Here is a 10113-nt window from a genome sequence, read left to right on the forward strand (position 1 = left end):
TTTTATTACATATATTCATTTTTAAGTTTAGGAAATTGTTCATAAGACTTGATAAATGAAAATTTATTAAATTTTAATCATGCAAACGATATATTTCTTGGCACAATGAAGCCATTTAAGTACCAAGCAACTTTGACAGTTTGTTTTCATAACAATCATTTGATCATTATTGATATTTATTGAATAAATTTTAATTACAAAGTTGCTTCATATATAATAGTTCAAGAAAAAACAAAAATTTAATTTTTGAAATTAGTGTTTTCTTGTTTAAAGAAAAAAAATCTCAAAACTGAATTGTGACTTTTTGTCCTGTGACTTTTTGTCCGTGACTTTTTGTCTGTGACTTTTTGATAAGTGTTTGGTATTGCTATAAATTATCATTTCTTCGTACTATGAACATCAAAAATTATTTATTTTGTAAAAAATATTTCCTTTCTCTATTTGACCTGTACACGTATACATAACAACAAAATTATTTTTATTTACCCGTGTTTAAAGTAATTGCAAATGGCTGATATTTTTGTTCAAGTATATTGTTTAACATTTCACAGCGGTATAATATGTTAATTTAACTATTCTTCCCTTAGTTCATTTATTTTGTATTTGCACTGTATCATAGATCAAATTTATTTGTTCAGTGTATGTTCACTGGTGTTAATATGTCTTTTGATTGAGTTAAGCAATTTCATTTGATATTTATAGTGTGAAGGTTTGGTACCATTAAAACGTTTGAACCCGCTGCAATTGTTTGCACCTGTCCTAAGTCAGGAATCTGATGTTCAGTAGTTGTCGTTTGTTGATGCGGTTCATAAGTGTTTCACGTTTCTCGTTTTTCATATAGATTAGACCGTTGGTTTTCCCGTTTGAATGGTTTTACACTAGAAATTTTTGGGCCCTTTATAGCTTGCTGTTCGGTGTGAGCCAAGGCTCCGTGTTGAAGACCGTACTTTGACCTATACTGAATGGTTTACGTTTGTAAATTTTGACTTGGATTGAGAGTAGTCTCATTGGCACTCATACCACATCTTATTATATCTTTGTACACCTTACAATTATTCCATACATCAAATATAGTTGACTTATTGCTTATGGCAATTGAAAAACAGACAAAAACAGACCAAAACTTAACATTGACCAACGAACCATGAAAATGAGGTCAAGGTAAGATAAATATTGTCAGACAGACATGTACAGCTTACAATCATTCTATACACAAAATATAGTTGACCTATTGCTTATAGTACTTGAAAAACAGACCAAACTCAAAAACACACATATATGAGTCTAGAGATTTGTACAACGATACTAATATAAGATGGTATTATACGAAGATGTTGTTAATAAATCGTGTTGACAAATATTTCGGCTTAACAAATAGCCTTCTTCGGTGTCAATTATTTTAACAATACTGATAATATGTATAAAAATAGCTCAATAATACAGGTAAGTTTTGGTCTATTGATTTAATCCAAAATCCTGAACATCATAATATAAAACAAAACTCAATACTCAAATATACGTGACTGTGTATATTTACAACCCAAAATGAGTGAAAAATAAAACTTAGTATTTTTTATTGATGCCGTTTGAATGATGTACATTTAGTTCCTTTATCCAAAAGCTTTCCCGAACTTGTCGCTGGGCATCACTCCAGTGAATGTTCTGTTCAATCACTAGGATCTTCATGCGGTTAAAGTCATCAAGTTTGTGACCAGACTGTCTGAAATGCTGAGAAACTGGGAGAAGTGGCTTCTTAGAGATATCACTCCTATGGCCATTGAGGCGTTTGTGGAAAGGCTGCTTTGACTCACCAACATATTGGAGGCCACAAACCGAACATTCTAGAATGTAAATAACATTCATACTTTTGCAGTTAACATTGCAAAATATCTTACAGTTATTTTCGGTTGCCTTACTGTGAAAAGTTGATGAGTGATGCATCTGTAGGCAGCATTTGCAGCGTTTTTCATCACACGAACGACATTCTCCAGAAGTACTTCTATTATCAGACACTTCAGCCCGCACCAGCAGGTTACGCAGACTATTGGGTTGCCTAAAAGCTATCATGGGAGGCTCGGGAAAAATCTTGGATAGTTTGGAATTCTTTTCAACTGTTTTCCAATGCTCACGAATGACACCGAAGCTGTTTTTGAGAGATGGGTGGTAAGTAAGAACACATGGAGTCCTTTTATTTTTCTTTTTATATTTGTATTCTAACAGTTAACTCCTTGGAATAGTTTCCGCTTTCTGAAAGCCTTTTTGGATAGTTTTGTGTTTGTAGCCCCTTCTCTTCAAGCGGGTTTCGAGTTGACGTAGTTGTTTTTTAGTTGTTTCTGAGTTGGAACATATTCGCTTGACTCTGAGTGCCTGACTGTACGGGATGCTCTTAGTACAATGAGCAGGATGGCAACTTTTAGGGGACAGATATTGGTGAGTGTCAATAGGCTTAGAATATAGATCAGTGGATATGATGCCATCTGTGAGCGAGCTGGAGGTATCGAGGAAGGTGATTTTGGATTTAGATTTCTCATGAGTAAATTTGATACTTGGATGTATGATGTTGGCATGAGTGATGAATGTATCTAAATCCTCGTCACTTTTATTCCATTTCATATCCACATCATCTATAAATCTAAACCAGTAAAGCGGTTTTTCGATGGAAGATTCAAGGAGTTGTTTTTCTAATTTGCCCATAAATATGTTGGCATATGATGGAGACATTTTGGTGCCCATAGCAGTTCCATTAACTTGCAGATAATGGTCTCCATCAAAAGTGAAGTTGTTGTTTTTGAGTACCAGCGTGAGCATTTTGACCAGGCATTCAGTAGGTGGATATTTCACTGGTCGGGAATTCCAAACTTCTTTACATGCATCAATGCCATCTGCATGTGGAATATTCGTGTAGAGGGAGGTGACGTCCATAGAGACAAGTGTCGTGTCGGAGGGGAGTGGATTTAAGGCCTGCAATTTTCTAAGATAATCGGTAGTATCTTTGATGTGAGATGGTAAGTCCTCAACATGTTGACGAAGATGGAAGTCAACGAATTCCGATATTTTTTCCGTCGGATGACCGTTCGCTGAAACTATAGGTCTTCCTGGGTTATTGGCCTTATGAATTTTAGGTAAAAGATAAAACAACTTAGAGCTATTAAACAAAAACAAATTAGAACTGAACACCACTTATCTAATTTAACCCATTATGTGTATAATGAAAGTATTCCTAACGGACTACAAATCAAGCTTATGCCACAAACACCTGGCAATTTATCCAACACATTACTTCGCAAATGGGATCAAACTCTCTACCATTGTTCCAAGCGGTTAATGGTCCTCCTCAAACAACACTGCGAAGAATATCTAAAAACTCTTACTGGCGAATATAACACCCTTTCAAATAGCTGCAAAAAAGATCTCACATCTGACAATTGTGATGCTATCAGTGCTCGCCTTAAAGACATAACAACCATACAATCTCAAAATTTGAGTGAAAGGCAGAAAAGAAAATTCCGTAGGGATGGCATCGAACATATCAATCCTTCTTTACCATCTGAAAAAAAGAGAAAACGAGTAAGGCGCTTTAAACGTAGGTCACTAGAGACTGATTCGCTCTCCAACATTGTGGTCAATCTTTCCAAACACCAGTTAACGGAAGCTGAAACATCTCTTCTCTCGAGAGGCTTAAATGTCTGTCCTTTACCTGCCTCTGTCAATGAAACTAAATTGTCGGAAGACCTTGACAATTTTGCCAGAAGTCTACGCATTAAGAAATATTTCGCGTCGAAGGAAAACAACAACAGATGCTCGGATAGCGACTCAGAAATTTCAGAAGACGAAAACAACTACAAATTTATACAAAAGAGTACTTGGATCCCTAAACCGAGCAAAAATGCCACCTTGGAATCATTTATTGACAATTTTAAGTCGGACATTATTAGAAATACAAGAAATATCAATAAACCTTTTGACAATCTTACCAATGAAGTACGAACTGCACTGAAAAACTTACGATCTAACGACAATATCGTCATTAAACCTGCAGACAAAGGCAGTGCAGTGGTTGTCATGGATAAATCTGCCTATATTCAAGAGGCTGAACGACAACTTGGCGATGCAAGGTTCTACCAAAAACTAGACTCTGATCCTACAACATCTTTTAGCAGAGAAATAACTGATAGTTTGGTAGAAATGCACAACGATGGTTTCATCGATGAAAAGACTCTAGAATATTTGAAACCAGAAAATCCAAAACCGGGCAGATTTTATCTTTTACCTAAAATTCATAAGGCCAATAACCCAGGAAGACCTATAGTTTCAGCGAACGGTCATCCGACGGAAAAAATATCGGAATTCGTTGACTTCCATCTTCGTCAACATGTTGAGGACTTACCATCTCACATCAAAGATACTACCGATTATCTTAGAAAATTGCAGGCCTTAAATCCACTCCCCTCCGACACGACACTTGTCTCTATGGACGTCACCTCCCTCTACACGAATATTCCACATGCAGATGGCATTGATGCATGTAAAGAAGTTTGGAATTCCCGACCAGTGAAATATCCACCTACTGAATGCCTGGTCAAAATGCTCACGCTGGTACTCAAAAACAACAACTTCACTTTTGATGGAGACCATTATCTGCAAGTTAATGGAACTGCTATGGGCACCAAAATGGCTCCATCATATGCCAACATATTTATGGGCAAATTAGAAAAACAACTCCTTGAATCTTCCATCGAAAAACCGCTTTCCTGGTTTAGATTTATAGATGATGTGGATATGAAATGGAATAAAAGTGACGAGGATTTAGATACATTCATCACTCATGCCAACAACATACATCCAAGTATCAAATTTACTCATGAGAAATCTAAATCCAAAATCACCTTCCTCGATACCTCCAGCTCGCTCACAGATGGCATCATATCCACTGATCTATATTCTAAGCCTATTGACACTCACCAATATCTGTCCCCTAAAAGTTGCCATCCTGCTCATTGTACTAAGAGCATCCCGTACAGTCAGGCACTCAGAGTCAAGCGAATATGTTCCAACTCAGAAACAACTAAAAAACAACTACGTCAACTCGAAACCCGCTTGAAGAGAAGGAGCTACAAACAAAAAACTATCCAAAAAGGCTTTCAGAAAGCGGAAACTATTCCAAGGAGTAAACTGTTAGAATACAAATATAAAAAGAAAAATAAAAGGACTCCATGTGTTCTTACTTACCACCCATCTCTCAAAAACAGCTTCGGTGTCATTCGTGAGCATTGGAAAACAGTTGAAAAGAATTTCAAACTATCCAAGATTTTTCCCGAGCCTCCCATGATAGCTTATAGGCAACCCAATAGTCTGCGTAACCTGCTGGTGCGGGCTGAAGTGTCTGATAATAGAAGTACTTCTGGAGAATGTCGTTCGTGTGATGAAAAACGCTGCAAATGCTGCCTACAGATGCATCACTCATCAACTTTTCACAGTAAGGCAACCGAAAATAACTATAAGATATTTTGCAATGTTAACTGCAAAAGTATGAATGTTATTTACATTCTAGAATGTTCGGTTTGTGGCCTCCAATATGTTGGTGAGTCAAAGCAGCCTTTCCACAAACGCCTCAATGGCCATAGGAGTGATATCTCTAAGGAGCCACTTCTCCCAGTTTCTCAGTATTTCAGACAGTCTGGTCACACACTTGATGACTTTAACCGCATGAAGATCCTAGTAATTGAACAGAACATTCACTGGAGTGATGCCCAGCGACAAGTTCGGGAAAGCTTTTGGATAAAGGAACTAAATGTACATCATCCAAACGGCATCAATAAAAAATACTAAGTTTTATTTTTCACTCATTTTGGGTTGTAAATATACACAGTCACGTATATTTGAGTATTGAGTTTTGTTTTATATTATGATGTTCAGGATTTTGGATTAAATCAATAGACCAAAACTTACCTGTATTATTGAGCTATTTTTATACATATTATCAGTATTGTTAAAATAATTGACACCGAAGAAGGCTATTTGTTGAGCCGAAATATTTGTCAACACGATTTATTAACAACATCTTCGTATAATACCATCTTATATTAGTATCGTTGTGCAAATCTCTAGACTTATATAATTTTTTTCCTTATCTGCACAGTATCGTCTATTCTAGACGATCCGGTACATAGTAAATTTGCTGGTTGGTCCTTTTTATAGACTTCTATATATATATACAAATTTTTGCACCTCATGTTTGCGGTATACCATCTTTTCCGCAAGTTTATTGTTTTCTGTTTGGTAATAATTTAATAATAAGATCTGTTTTGTTACATCTTGTGATCCGTTTATTTGGCAATCGCCAATGGCAGTCAGCAGGGTTTAAGAACATCAGTTGTTCGACCTGCTAGTCAAATGCGTTTTGTTAAAATATAATTTTTCACTCATTTGGTCATTTGGAAAATGTTGTTTGTGCTGTATTTAGACCCCTCTACCAAGAAATTTGTTTTGCATGCACACGTATAAAAATTGCGGTTTTTATCCAACGCAATCATAGGTTTGAACGTTGTTTTCAATTTAGACTTGTTTATATTTTTTCGTTTGGGCTTGTATTATATTTGCCTTCGGGTTTATATGATCCGTTCATCCTATTTTGACTCTTTCAAAATTCAAGAGTCTATCCTAAATTGAGGTAAATTATATGGCCTTCCAAATACCTTTTCGATTCCTAACATCACTGAAGAGACATTAATTGTCGAAATCCGGATATGGTGTACAAATTTTTGCACCTCATGTTTGCGGTATACCATCTTTTCCGCAAGTTTATTGTTTTCTGTTTGGTAATAATTTAATAATAAGATCTGTTTTGTTACATCTTGTGATCCGTTTATTTGGCAATCGCCAATGGCAGTCAACAGGGTTTAAGAACATCAGTTGTTCGACCTGCTAGTCAAATGCGTTTTGTTAAAATATACTTTTTCACTCATTTGGTCATTTGGAAAATGTTGTTTGTGCTGTATTTAGACCCCTCTACCAAGAAATTTGTTTTGCATGCACACGTATAAAAATTGCGGTTTTTATCCAACGCAATCATAGGTTTGAAAGTTGTTTTCAATTTAGACTTGTTTATATATATATAGCATTGACCAAACAATGAAAATGAGATCAAGGTCAGATGAAACCTGCCAGACTGACATGAACACATTACAATAATTCCATTCAACAAATATAGTTGACCTATTACTCATAGTACTTGAAAAATCAACCAAAACACAAAAACTTAACATTGATCAATGAACCATGAAAATGAGGCCAAGATCAGATGAAACATGCCAGACTGACATGTACTCCTTACAATCATTTCATACACCACATCTAGTTGACATACTGCTTATAGTATCTGAGAAACGGACCAAATCATGTAACTTTAATCTTGACCAATTATCCATGAGATGAGGTCGAGGTGAGGTGAACCCTGTCTGACGGACATGTAGACGTTGCAAGGAACCAATATACCAAATATAGTTATCATACTACTAATACAAAAGTGAGAAATTCACATTTAAAAAAAAATATATATATTTCTTTTTCAAGCAATCGCTAAACCATGAAAATGAGATCAAGAACAATGGTCACATGCCAGAAAGAAACTTCGTCAAAAGGTATCTGCATACAATGTATGAAGAATCCAGGTCTTCTACCCTCTGAAATATAAAGCTTTATACAAATAGTTTATGCCGCCGCATAGTAATCCCTTTGTCCTAAAATTTAACCCTGGGTTTTTTTCTGTTGTTCATCCTGTGGTTAAATGAACGTATTTATACTTTTGGTATTTAGCTGAATTTTGTCTCCGAATATGATATTAGATTTGTCTCCGAAGGCGTCACAAAAAAAAAAAAAAAAAAAATTGAAATAGTCTTTCAAGACGTCATAATTATTTGGACTAGATTTAACCTTGCTTCGGACCTCTGTTAAAATTTTAACCAAGAAATAGTTTTGTCTAAAAATACGATTCCCTGTTTAATACTAGATAAGAAAGGTCACTTAGCGTTTGATTCAATATATATTCTTCGTTTTCTACGGCCATTTGTAATCAAAAACTGTTTATTACGTTTTACAGTCCTCCCCCTTTTTTGCCTCGAGGTTTACGTCTACCTATTACACATTTTCAAATCAACATCTTCTTTACCCTGCCATCTTCTATTTTAATAAACAAATAAAATAAAACATCTTTTAGTAAGAAAATGTATTTATCTATAATCAAAACATTTACGATCTTACCAAACAAAATGTGCTCTCTGTCACGTCCGGGTTGTTGTGGTTCTATTTAATAAACGTAGACGTTGAAAAGCGTATTGTTTTGATAACAATCATATTTATTGAAGAGACATTTTTCTAGGACCGGAGAATAGTGTTCATAATTCTTAATTTGATAAAAATGAACACTCATTGAAAATTTAACTATGGGTCACGTAGGATTAAAAAGAAGTTGAACAACGGAATTTTAACCCTTGGTTACGTAACACTCAGCCTGGGTTATATTTAACCAAGGGTTATTTTAACCGAGAGATAAACAATCGGGTCCCGGTATTTCTATGTCAACCTCAACGAGTAGCGCGAGGCACAAAAAGGAAAGTTGGACTTTTTTGTGGATAACTGAATATATTTATGTCACAATTCAAATGAGTGGCATTTATTAAAAGTTAAAAATGAATGCATATTAATTTCAGAAGAAAATTTCGACTATTTGAATACAAAATTTAAGTAACAAGCTGTACTGTGAGTGATAGAATTATCCAATAAATAGAACTAAGAATAAGAAACAAAAATGAAAGCAATATGGACATTTTTCTTATTACAGGTTTAATCTTGTCATGTGCGTACATATCTATATATATAACAGAAAGAAACATATTTATGTTAAATTTTGTTAAGTTTAATATGAATTTACACACAATTACGGGTAGTTATCATAATTGCAAGCTTCTATCTTACCTAATTTCCCATTTCTGTTTATATTGCTCACATCAAACTTCCCTGTAGTAATTTATAAATAAACTGGATTAAATCGGGTGAATATATTTGTAGCTCCGGTAGGTAAATAAAACTTTTAACGGATATTCGAGTATGTACCTGTGAAAATATTTGATTTCTTTTGTTCCGTTTTTTTCTAACAAGCAACATGTTTGGATTTATTTTGAATTATGGAAATATGTGACTGACGTTTACTTACGAAATTATAGAATTTATATGGTGTCATCCTGGTTTGCCCACATTTAATTGCAGGTTTATAAAAACATAGGGTGTTTTGTTGTTTTAACAATTATAGTTTATTTCTGAATTAGTCATATTTTAATCTTTATTTTACCTGTAAAATTTTATAAAAGATACTTGAATTTGACAAATATTAAAACAAAAATACAAAAAATGTTTATAAGTTTGACAAACTATTGACATTTTTTTTAAATTGTTGGTACATTTCGAAACAAAATATGTAAAAAGTAAATAAATGAAACTTGAGAAGAAATAAGTGTCATTTAAAATTCTTTTTATTTATTCACTGTATTTATTTTATTTTTATTTTAATAAATACTTTGTTCTGAAATTACATCCAAGCTGTTAATAATTTCACACACAGAAGTAGCACCATGCTGCATAAATAAAGAAGCTTGCCCAGTGCCATAACTGAACTTGCTAAATCAGCAATAGAAAATGACAAAAAAAAGGAAATGTGGACACTGTAAATTAGCTGGACATTGTAAATAAAATAAAATAGGAAAAGTACATGCCCAGCATTGCCTTAACAATAAATTATGAGGATTGTTAAATATATATAATTATTTCAAATCCTTTACTTCATTTTTTTTAAAGAGATATGTTGACAGGGTATCATTTCTTTTTGTTAATTGTTTAACCTAGATATATATATATATATGTATATATATAAATCAGTCTAAATTGAAAACAACGTTCAAACTTATGATTGCGTTGGATAAAAACCGCAATTTTTATACGTGTGCACGCAAAACAAATTTCTTGGTATTGGGGTCTAAATACAGCACAAACAACGTTTTCCAAAAGACCAAAAAAGTTAAAGAGTCTATTTTAACAAAACGCATTTGACTAACAGGTCGA

General features: G+C 34.1%; 1 protein-coding gene across 6 annotated transcripts in view; it reads right to left on the reverse strand.

Annotated features, from left to right (window-relative positions):
• The window catches only part of LOC127738039 (serine/threonine-protein phosphatase 6 regulatory ankyrin repeat subunit B-like), an 88359-nt gene extending 79047 nt beyond the window's left edge, over positions 1–9312 (reverse strand). For 4 of the 6 annotated variants that reach the window (XM_052249103.1, XM_052249102.1, XM_052249104.1 and 1 more), the window contains exons 1-2: positions 9212–9312; positions 8974–9015 (exon numbers count right to left, since the gene is read on the reverse strand). The gene's annotated coding sequence lies outside the window, so the exon portion shown is untranslated. The remainder of the gene's footprint in view (positions 1–8973; positions 9016–9211) is intronic. The other 2 variants (XM_052249105.1, XM_052249101.1) reach the window with 2 other exon arrangements.
• Between the last annotated feature and the right edge of the window lie 801 nt (positions 9313–10113).

The sequence above is a fragment of the Mytilus californianus genome, unplaced genomic scaffold, assembly GCF_021869535.1.
Source record: "Mytilus californianus isolate M0D057914Y unplaced genomic scaffold, xbMytCali1.0.p SCAF_4, whole genome shotgun sequence".
NCBI lineage: Eukaryota > Metazoa > Mollusca > Bivalvia > Mytilida > Mytilidae > Mytilus > Mytilus californianus.